Source organism: Toxorhynchites rutilus, chromosome 2 (genome assembly GCF_029784135.1).
Source record: "Toxorhynchites rutilus septentrionalis strain SRP chromosome 2, ASM2978413v1, whole genome shotgun sequence".
Classification (NCBI taxonomy): domain Eukaryota; kingdom Metazoa; phylum Arthropoda; class Insecta; order Diptera; family Culicidae; genus Toxorhynchites; species Toxorhynchites rutilus.
Window position 1 is genome coordinate 296,112,150 of NC_073745.1, and position 12,155 is coordinate 296,124,304.

A 12,155-nucleotide genomic window follows, 5' to 3' on the forward strand; every position below is an offset into this window, starting at 1 on the left:
AGTGTTTCATAACTATAGAACCAGATCGAGAAACTCTCACTCCTTTACAAAATAAACGTCAATTTCACATGAATTATAATAAGAATCAAGTTCGTAGGTCATCTTTAGTTCTCAATCAGTTCAAATAATCCATTCGGGGTGGTTTTGACCAAGCTGTGCCATGTTGTAGTGGTTTGGTTTGATGAATAAGGGCTTCAGATTCTGGACTGGTCAGCTTGTTTACCAGATCGAAAACCTATCAAGATCTTATGAGGAGTGGTTGTACGAATTGTAGTTGAAGATTACAAGCAGTATGAGTGATTTGAAGTGCTTAAACGAGCAGTTCTTCTGCGTAGAACGAGATACACACTACAACATGGCACAGCTTGGTCAAAACCACCCCGAATGGATTATTTGAACTGATTGAGAACTAAAGATGACCTAAGAATTTTATTCTTATTGTAATTCATGTGAAATTGACGTTTATTTTGTAAAGGAGTGAGAGTTTTTCGATCTGGTTCTATAGTTGTGAAACACTGGATTTTTTGTTTTTTGAATGTATCGTGTCTGAACACAACAATGAAGTTCAAATAGCCAGTCTTTTAAATGAAGATAGTTGTTATATCTTACACTATATACTTCAATTCAACCGACTCCTCACATAACTCTGAAAACTCAGAAGAAATGAGTGGTTCTATAGTTGTGAAACGCAGATAAAGAAATTTAGATAAAGTCATAGTGTCATACACTATGACTTTATCTAAATAGAATGTTCCGAAAGATTGTTTTAGACTTTCGAAAGAAGAGAAAAGAGACCTGCATGGAGGTTTACGATTTCGAGTTTGTATCACTGTAGCCGTTATTGGCGAAGTCCAATCGATGACAAGTGTCAACTTTTTCTAATAAAAATGTTGTTTTCAATCGTTTATATTCTCCGTTGAACAGTCATAGAAATTTTTACAACTAGTATATTGCCATTCTATAGCCATTATTTAATTTATGCGCCCGGAAATAACTATAATCGAGCAATTTCCATCACCACGTGGCAACATAAATCGTAAACATGCAAACGTTTCAGGTTTCCTCTTTGCCTTTCTCTCTCTCTCTCTTATTCAGAATCCCATAATTTCGTTGCGTCACAAATTAGTTGCATCACTGATTGCCATCCTCATTAATTATTCTTTTCCGAGATTCTACTCATGTTGATATCCGACGCTTTCTGCAAATGTAGAAGGAGAAACAGAAACACACAATCGCAGAACAACTAATAGTTTCGTGCTTTGGTGGTGGAATTTTCACAGCGCTGCAAATATGAATTAGATTAACCCAGCGCAATAGGAGTTTACCTCTCGAAGAGAAAATTACCTGCTCTTGGGGCTCGTCGGGCGTCTTTTTCTCATCATCCACAGATTCGTGGATGTCGGAAAGACTTCGAGAGAAACAACGTCTTTCGCGCTACCAATCATCGTGCGCTTACAATCGCTGAAAGTGTTTTGATGAATTTTTGTTCGATTCATTCCGTGTGAAAGTTTTGCCGTAACCGCCAATCTCGTAATATGGGTCCGAAAAAAAATACGAGTAAACAGCCAGAGTCAGCATATCGAATCGCACACGTTATCAGCAAAAGCGGCGAAGGCAACGAAACAAGATGATTGATTAATTTAAACTGGATTTCGGTTTCACTTCTCGTCCGGCATCCGTCAGAGCGTTTTGTGTGCGTGTGTGTGCGCGTGTGTGTGTGTATGTGTGCGTCGCTACAAACATCTTTTGTTGAAACGTCACAACGAAACGCGCGCGACACGTCGACAGCGGAAAACATTCACAACCACCTTTCTCCTCCTTCGAGTCCTGTGCTTGTCGTGCGGTCACCGGCGGTCACCAGAACCCACCACCGACACACAACCAGGGTATATTCACTGGCGTGCGCTCCCCCTTATTGTTAATGGTCGAGAAGTGTGGCAAGGAAGTGAATTTTCCTAACGAAATAATAAACACAGCTTTTGGAAGGGACTTTCGCTCCGCTTGGGTACACTTCGTGTGGGCATCGTCGCACACTTCTGAACCATATAGCGGTGTTGTTTAGTCCATGCCTCACACTCCACTACACTCGGTTCTGCTGCTGCTGCTGCTATTGATTACACAAAGCGAAACCGGGGTTTACCGAGGGCTAACAATCGTCGTTCTTCAGGACTGGAGTATGCTTTTCGGGGTGTCATTAAGAATGCTCAATTTTGATCTACCGGACACACACACTCTAGAGAGGGTGGTATGTTTTTAGGTATCGGAGCATATAGTGCAGAGAAGCGAGGGGAGTTTTTTTTCGCTCGGTCCGACGTTCCAAACTTGTTTGTTGAGTGCGTTTTTTCAAGGCCAAACTTCGCGAGGAATGTTGTTGTCTTTGGACCTTTATATGTAGCGCAAATCAAAGATCATCTGATCTGTTGTTGCAATCTATTTTCGCTTCGCAAACCATGATAGTAAAGTTAGCGTTATAAACAAATTTCATTTTGAAAATGCCATTAAAAACCATGTTTTCGTTTTATTGCCAGCATTTCTCGCATATTGGGTGAGCCATCGCAATTGAGACAATTTTTCAATAATTGTATAATGTAATAATTTAGCTCAAAGCCAGGCGAATGCTCGATTGGGAACGATCACAAAGTTGAACGCCCGATGTGTGTTTAATTAATTGCATAATTTGTATCGTTCGGTGGAATCAATATATAACGACATGTAAACAATGCTCATCAGAGAGACAATTTCATTCAGCTTCGGGAGTAAATCAATATTGAACGAACAGAATCATTTACTTCTGTTTTTGCATCAAATACACCGTGATAAGTGGGTAATTTGGCATCAATTAACAAAATCCGGAGAGTTATGGCATTATTTAATCAATAGGGGCTTCAGATTCTAGACTGGTCAGCTTGCTTACCAAATCAAAACCCTGTCAAGAACTTATGAGGAGTGATCGTACGAATAGTAGACGCAGATTACAAGCAGTATGAGTGATTTGAAGAGCCAAAATGAGCCGTATCCTCTGCGTAGAAAGAGATACAAACTACAACATGGCGTAGCTTGGCCGAAAACACTCCGAATGGGTTATTTGAATTGATTGCGTACTAAAAATGACATACGAATTAGAAACTTATTATAATTCATGTGAAATTGATGTTATTCTCAGAAGATTCTTCTCAAAATTTGTTTGTAAGATGATTATGATTTTAGTGATTTTTTGTCTGTCTGTTTACGTTTTGAGAACACCTAAATGGTCTGACCTGAACCACGGGTATGAAAATTACAAAAAGTTACCCTATACAAAATATTCACCACCTCGAAAAAAACACCCTATGCAACATATCAGCTCAATCGGAGAGTGGCGCAAAGCGGTCAAAGTTTGAGTCTCTCGAAAATCGAAAAATCACCCAAAGGGGATGGGAGTAAAGGAAATAGGGATTTTCGAAAAAAAAAAATTGATGCCAAATGTCTTAAAATTACATGAAACGTCGATATCTAGTGTCATCTCGATTATTTTTTTTGTCAAAAACCGACACTCTCGAACTACGAGACGAAACATATGGTTTTGGGTGCCAATAAAAAGAGTTATCTCGATTTTTTATTCGGAACCTGCTGCGAAATGTTGATTCGCACGATAATATGCTCTATGCAAAACATTACCTCATTCGAACTTCATTTATTAGTGCCGCAGACGTTAAAATTTAAGTTTTTTTGAAAACCGAAAAATCACCGGAAAGGGCCTGGCCGGGTAAGGGAATAAAAAGTGCCCCCAAATCAAATCACCAGCTGTATGGCAAATATTGTATAGGATATTAAATAAGAAATTTGGCGGTTTATTCGAACTCCTATGTGGTTTGACGTAAGATCTATAGTGAAAAACGTACTTTTTCGTTTATTTCACGCCATCCTCAAAAGCTTCAAGATAAAAATTTAAAAAAAAATGCTGAATGTGCATCTTGCTACGGTGTATCAAGAAAAATTATCAAAAAAAATTTTATCGAAAATTGTACTACTAAAACAATATAGAAATTTGATTTTTTTTTGGGATTTAGAGATTCAGTACTACTCTAATTCATATTTAAATGTGTTCATACGGCTTTTCTAGATATGTGTAATTTTTTTCAGTTTTTTTCCAGTGTTGCGCGGTACAAAAACATATTTTTTATATTTCCAAAGGGGTCTGGGGGAGTAAAATGTGCCCTTAAACCAAATCACCAGCTGTATGGAAAATATTGAGTCCTAAATAAAACATTTTGGCAGTAGTACCATATATTTGAGTCCTTATATGGTACACTATAGGATCTATGGTGAAAAATTCACCTTCTCGTTTTGTTCACGCCATTCTCAATAGCTTTGAGACAAAAATATGGAAAAACATACTGAAAGTACATCTTACTAAGATGTATCGATAAATATCTTCAAACTATTTGTTTATCAAAAAATCAAATATTGAAAAAAAAATAAATTAATTTTCATTTTAATTTTAAATTAAATTTCTTTTTTTTTTATTCTGAGATTCAGTACTACTCTAGTTTGCATTCAAATTTCTTCCTACGTCTATTTTAGGTATATGATTTTTTTTCAGAATTTTTAGAGTGTTTTTCGCGGTACAAAAAAAAATTATATATATTTTCAGGCATTTCGAAATTTTGAAAGAAATATTACTTTATATTACTATTTTTTAGGCCTTTGGGCATTTTTAGTTTATTTGGAATTTAGAGACCCAGCACTGCTCTGATATTATGATATATTATGTAGATTATATAAATTATGATATATTAAGTTTTTAATATTAAAATCATGAATGAAAATTAACTTCTTCGCATCAAATTAGCATTCTAACACACTGAAAAATGGCGGTTTACGCTGTATGGTTTTAGTATCTACTGCACAAAGAAAGACACCGAAACAGTTCAACGTAAAATCGAACATTTTTCACCGTATTCGCACCTTCTTGCGGAGCTGTGCGGTAAATGTATATAGTATGTATTGTAAATAATTGTAAAATAGAATTTTTTTTCACAAACTCTAAAAGATCGTGTTATTCTATTGTATAAAATGCATTTTTGATGGAAAAGTTAACTTTAATTCATAAGTTTCAATAGGAGTTAACATTATTTAGACTAAAGTTTGTTACACAATGCTTAGCTTATGTTTTATACGCCCTATTACTATTTATCGCAGCACCACTAGCAACTTCAATGACAAAGGTAGTTACATCGGTTCGAATATTCAATTACAAGTAATTAAAACGGGAAACAATTTCTGGCAAATGAGAAATATTAGGCTAACTTATTATTTCGCTCAGTGCGACGATGAATCGATTAGTTGATGAACGATTCAAAAATCGGGGATCACTACCGGCATGATGTGTTCACACGGTGTGAGTAGCTATACTGCAGTAACTGACTAGGCCGACTCGTATGTTTAATCGCACCGTATAAACTAGGCTTTAAGATTCCGACATCGTATAGAAATTTCACTAACATTATTTTCACTATAAAGAAATGGTTATATCTCGAGAACGGTTAGTCCTAAGATAAAACGTTATACAGTCATACCTCGATATAAGGCAACCTCGATATAACGTAACTTTTACCTCGATATAACGTAACTTTTTAAGATGTAAAAATAAACAGTACAAAAGTATGTTTTGGAGTATAAATTATTTCGAATAAATGTTTCTAGTAAGTTTTCAAACAAATAAGTACCGTAAAATGGGGTAGCATTGGTAGTTTTCATTTTGGATCCCAATTTAATTTTTTGATAAAAAGTAGCTTGTGGAAAATCAATGTACGGATTGTTTTGTATTACAGTCCACGACAATTTCCCTTATGAAATACGCATGCCTTCAACCTGATATTCTTGGGCGGTCTTTCCACTTGGTATTATTATGGCATTTTTTGAAGTTTTAGCATAACTTTGAACATGTTTCAAGAACAAAATTCAGAAGAATTTCCATTTGGAGATAAAGTAAATCAAACATACAAACTATAAAACAAACATTGATACTAGAGATGAAACGGATATCTGGCTTATCCGGTTTGTAGCACTTTTCAAAATTCAAAAAAATTATAGGAGGTTGTGTTCAAGATACGACCGCATTGTTGACGTAGAACTACGCTGTAGTTTGATTCAAGTCGCTTTTTTATAACTGCGGCTTTGTTTTATAATGCTACGAAAATTTTGAAACAACCATAATACCAGTTTGGTCGCCCTGAAATGTTTTTTTTTGTTGTAGAATCATTTGACGATAATTGTTTGATGATTCATTTTTGTGCTCGAAGAACAATGCATGCTCGAGATAGGCGCAGCTGTCATCCTTAGTGGAGAAAGTTTTGCTACTGGCAAGCGAAACCAAATCACATACAAAATTCCAGAACGACATTCACTTTCTTGGTGACTGAATAAGCGAAATAAACTCTATCGCGTGCAAACTCAAATAAATTAATGACTTATTATAATTTATTGAATAACTTGGTATTCTCCAAATAATTTCTTGGTGCACAACCTTAACACCTGCTTCACCATAGCGTCAGTTCAATGCAATGTCAGAGGCACCAACGCCTTTATGACGGAAAACAGAGAAAAAACAGTTTGAAAAAAGGCTGAATATTTGCCTCAGCAGAGATTCATTACTAATATCCTAGCGTAAATAATTCCCTCCCGCTATCTCCCCACCTTGTTCATATTTATCATTACAAATGGGGTTTCAGCGTAGCGAAGATGCACTATTTTTACGTACGGGTTATGAAGCACGCACGTACGCATACAAATATTCATACATCGATGGCTTGAAGCAACTAAATATACACACACTTATCTCTGTTTTGCGAGAGTTTTCCTACCGTCATGCGAATTAGTATATTGTGTCCCGTTGGTTTAGTCTAGGTTATCATTAAGTAGAATAAGATATATTGATGTTAGATGTAAGTTGTGTCATCAGGATTATATAATCTGTTGATGCTTCAAGAGAGGAGGTTTTATGCCCATTTAAGAAAAAATGTTTGAATAAGCCACACTTAAATGGGCTTTTCCCTCACTCCAAAATAAAATAAAAAATAAAATAAAGATAAAAAATAAAATCTTTCAGCCCGCTTTGGTTTTGTCTGGCATTGAACCCCCTTAGTAGGACGCTCAATAGAAACGGTCATGGCTATAAAATAAGGTATGGCGACGGCGCCCACGAAGAAGTGACCCATACCTTTTACATGGATGATCTCAAGGTCTACGCTGATTCACGTCAGCGTCTAGGTGTAGCTATCCGGGTTGTCGAAGACATAAGCAGGGACATCTGCATGGAGTTCGGCCTCGACAAGTGCCGCTGTGTCCATCTGCTGAAAGGGCAGCTTACCGAATCCGGAGGTTACGAGGTCTATGACGGCGAGTTTATAAGAGACATGGTTCGTGGCGAATCCTATAAATATCTTGGATTCCGACAGCTCACCGGGATTCGCCACTCCGACATCAAGACGGAGCTGCGAGACAAGTTCTTGAGTCGAGTGAACTGTGTCCTGAGGACTTTCCTCAACGCGGGGAACAAGGTACGCGCGATCAACACATTCGCGGTTCCCCTGCTGACCTTCAGTTTTGGTGTAGTCAAATGGAGCAAAACTGACCTAGAGGACCTTGAGAGGAGGATGAGGAAAGCATTTAAAGAGGCCGGAATGCACCATCCTCAATCGGCACTGGAGAGTTTCACTGCCACGCAAAGAAGGGGGACTTGGAATAGTCGACATATCTGCATTGTGTGTTGCCCAGGTACGACAACTGCGTGAGTACTTCGCAGAACGCGCCAACCAAAACGCGCTATACTGGGCTGTCTGCGCCGCCGACAGAGGATACAGCGCTCTGCACTTGGCGCAAGCGGAGTACCAACTCAACTGCAATCTGCAGACAGTGGAGGAGAAGATTGCAGCTTGGAAGCAGAAGGCAGTGCATGGTGCCCACCCCCATCAACTGGACCGGCCACACGTCGACAAGGCCGCATCTAATCTGTGGCTAACGCGTGGCGAACTCTCTTCAGTAGTAGAAGCCGACATGATAGCCATCCAGGACAGGATAATGCCGACGAGAAACTGCATGCGGTACGTCTGGCATCAAGACGTTGATGACATTTGCCGGATGTGCCATCAACCAGGTGAAAACATAGAGCACATTATGGGAGGCTGTCCCGTTTTGGCCAACGCAGCCTACACCGAGCGCCACAACAACGTGGCCCGTATTGTTCATCGACAACTGGCGCTCCAATGTGCTCTACTGGAAGACAACGTACCAAACTACCGGTACCTGCCTGCACCTGTCCTGGAAAATGACCGTTTCAAGCTGTACTGGGATCGCACTGTTCTGACCGACCTCTCGATCCACCACAACCGCCCAGATATAATGGTTTACGACAAGAGCGACCGCAAAGTCACCATCATCGATGTCGCTATTCCACTGAACCAGAATCTGGAGGAGACCCACGGTCGCAAAATCTGCAAGTACCGACCATTGGCCGTGGAACTGTGGGGGCTAAGGGAGGTCCCAAGAATTGTTCCAGTCGTTCTCTCTGGAACTGGAATTGTCCCGAAGACACTTCTGGAAGCGCTAAAGGTGTTGAACATGGAGAAGGAATTGGCCGGCATCCAAAAGTCGGTCATCCTTAGCACCTGCGCGATTGTCCGACAATTTCTCGGTCAGGACTGAAACAGCACGAGCATGCAGATACGTGCATTCCGCAAAGCCTAGTCCCCCTTTGGCATTCAGAAGCCCGGGGGCAGGTGAAAATTCTGGCTAGGTTCGCCTAGTTAAGAAGTGAGATAAGTCTGCTAAAAAAAAATCCAAATCTCACTGACAACATTCCAGAACATTTATTTTCTTGGTGAGCAGACGATAGCTTAGCTTGATGATTCCCCACACAAATGTGTAACTCAAAACATCAATGCAATGGCGTCAGTTCTATGCAATGATTGCAATGCCAGAGACATCAGCGAATGAGTAATTTCGTCGCGTCCGCAGCTCAGTCCGAAACGAAGACATGTGATGGCGCAAAACAAGCAAGAACAAGCATGTTCATTGTTTCGTATCTAGAACGATACTGAAGGTTTGCCTTTCCTTCCTTTCCTTGTTGAATTAAAGAGACTTCTTCAGTTCATTCGTCTCTAGCCTTCAAAAAGACCCTAGGAAAACTCTACTCTTTCCTCATATTATTCCTCCACCGCCATTGCCTTGAGAAAACCATTCGATCCCTCGCCGTCCAGCTCGCCCAGCAACGGTGTTGTCCAGTCGGTGTCCTCACGAAGAATGAAGTTTGTCTCGGCAAGATCCATTGTTTAATAGGCAAATATTCCCTTTTGTTCTTCTTCTTTTCCTTTGTTCACGGAGACTTTACATCTTACGATTTCCCCTTCGTTGCTCATCGATAAGTTGTTCGTTATTGACAGCTCTGTTCGGGAAAGCACACAAATGGACAGAACAAATGTATGAGGAAATGGGATTGTATAGCATATCAAACAAATCTCAGGGAATTTCCGATTCGCTTGGTATGTAAATCGCCAGAATCCGTTCACGACAAAAATAGTTATTAACGTAACTTTATTTCATAAAAACGTGACCTGTTTTCTGATTTTTCACCCTTAATGAAAGACGTAGCTCTACGTCAAAAGCTCTTAGTTGTTCCCCAAAAACAGCTCATAATATTTTTCCGAAAAGCTCTTAGTATTTAAAAAAAATCTCGTATGTATTTTAAAGCTATCGACTTTTGGAAAGGAGCTCGCAGCTTTCAAAAAAAAGCTATAGATCGTAGTATTTTTTTCAAAAAAACGTGGTTTTCTTTAATTTTTCCAAAAATCTAATATTTTTCGAAAATTTTGCAATCTGTAATATGTAATAATTTTCTGGATTTGTTGAAAAAGAGGTAATTAGTTGTTCTGGGAAAGTTGCACAGAATATACTGAGAAAAGCCTTTTACGTTTTAAGGGTTCAATACGGCATGATAATCTTTTTCTATGTAGCTCCCATATTAAGAAACAAATTGGTTGTTTCGATAACGTATGGAAGCATTGAAAAGTGGAGGAAACTACAAAAGGCTATTTGAAATCATGAAAACTCCTACAATAAGTAAGGATAGCTTCCCTCAAGCTTTTCCCCAATAGCTTTTTGTGCAAATTCATCTTTGGTCATGGTTTTAAGATCAGCCCAAGCGTATAACTATGAACTATACAGTGCTTCGAAGTCTAAGCTCAAGGTCAAGCTCAACCGCAGCAGCAGAACCCTAGAGGCGGAAATACATGATCCAAATTTCGCCACGAAAAAAAAAAGCGAGAGGCTTCACCATCCATTCCCCTTCCAATTTTATTATATTTCATTATTCGAACGATTCATGTTTGATATGCAACAGACCGTCGTTTATGCGGCATTGCTAATACCCTAATTTTTGGTTATTTATATCGGTCTGTTTTTTTTTGGTTAATTGGTCGCGGAATCCATCACGCTGGGGTAATTTTCGAATGTAATCGATATGTTGAATGAGGATATTGTGTTTCGTGAACCTTTCAAACTCTCGACTCTGTTAATTCCCGTGATTGAATATTTTCTTCTTCTGATCAATGTAGATCACAAGTGCACTTTTTTCTTTTATTAGTTATGTGACACGACAGAATCCGTCCCAGACAATGTGAACGCGATGCAATTTTTCGATCGAAGGAAAAAGAAATTCGTAACCTTGATTTTTTCCATTCCCAAAACAGTGCTGACGGACGGACCAGCACCAGCACCAGCAGCAGAGCAGCATATGCACTCCATTCGTTTTTAAGGGTGTTGGCTATCGCCGGTTTTGCATGCTCACGTTGAATAGTGCAGCGCTTTAGAAGTTTGTGGGATGAAGCAATGTGTTTTAATCATTATTACGATGCTCCGGGAGATACATGCTCTTCACATCCGGAACCATGGAGGATTCCTGTAATACCCATCGTTGCACATCCTGCGAGACAGAGACCTTTTCTCCTTTCTTCCTCTGCCCATAGTAATCCTTGTCCCCGTGTATGCTGCTGGCTTTAGTTGGCGTAATTGAGTCACACACCACTCACACCAGCATAGGTCCCAGCCAGGAATACACAGAGCCCCGTTGTGCTTCATCCCGCCCCGTTCAGCGATGTCCTCCACCCCATCACGACATGCTTTACTTTGGTGTAGATGTGAATGAAAAGGGAATATAGAAAACTATCCCCAAGAAAATGTCCTCCGTCCCTCCCAGATGAATAGACCGTCTGGCGATTTTCTGACTCCCCCACGGAATCCATTCAGCGGAGCGCGTTCATTAATATGTAGTCAATGATTCATTGGCATCGATTGCACATAGCGATTCGAGACAATAACATCTTTACTAGGAAAATGCTCAATCATTATCGTTTTGGCCAAGGAATACACAGTCGTCTGTCAACTCTGCCCTCGTCTCACCAACACAGTCGCAGATCCGAGGAGCCGAAGAGCATAGAACACGCAGCAGGCACCGCCAATCAGACTCTGCCATATATACACCAGCAAATCGAAAAATCTTCCTTCCTTCCTTTCCAGAGGGAGAAAAATGAATCCATCTGCACAATCAAATCGCGTTTTCACAGTCAATCCTTCACTATCCGCTGGAAACTTCACATGCCACTCATCGCTTCCCTATTGCACTACACTTTGGCACCCAATTTGCCTACCAGAACGCACCAAACAATTGCGAAAAACTTAAAACGAGCACTCTACAACTGTGCGGATGCGGTGATACGGACTCTTCTTCACCCTTCTTCACTAGGCTGTGTATTGGATGTGTTTCTTATATGTGGGAATATTATGGAACAGAAGAACGCTCTGCGCGAAGAGAAAACACGCACACGACACCGTTATTCAGTGTTATTCACGACTCGACTGAGGACCCGATTTGTATTGACCGTGTGCTGTTGCTAGAAGAGATGATGCGGCCGCGATGCTGTTGATGAGCAAGAGAGAGATTAGAATTTGCCACTCTTGTTCTCGCTCTTGCTCTCGCACTCTTATTCATTATGCCGTTTTTGTGTTGTGTGAGAGATTATGTATTAGAATTGACAGCAGTGGCAGTTTCAGCGTCAAAATATAAACAATTAAACTGTGGTAAGTGACGCGATTTGAGCTTTTAGTACAGTTTAGTACAC

General features: G+C 39.8%; 1 protein-coding gene across 8 annotated transcripts in view; it reads right to left on the reverse strand.

The window, feature by feature from the left end:
- Positions 1-11,903, reverse strand: part of LOC129770557 (septin-7) — a 134,035-nt gene extending 122,132 nt beyond the window's left edge. For 4 of the 8 annotated variants that reach the window (XM_055773469.1, XM_055773468.1, XM_055773467.1 and 1 more), the window contains exon 1: positions 11,685-11,902. The gene's annotated coding sequence lies outside the window, so the exon portion shown is untranslated. Of the gene's footprint in view, positions 1-11,436; positions 11,459-11,684 lie in introns of those variants that run through there. The other 4 variants (XM_055773470.1, XM_055773472.1, XM_055773466.1 and 1 more) reach the window with 4 other exon arrangements.
- Positions 11,904-12,155: the final 252 nt, after the last annotated feature.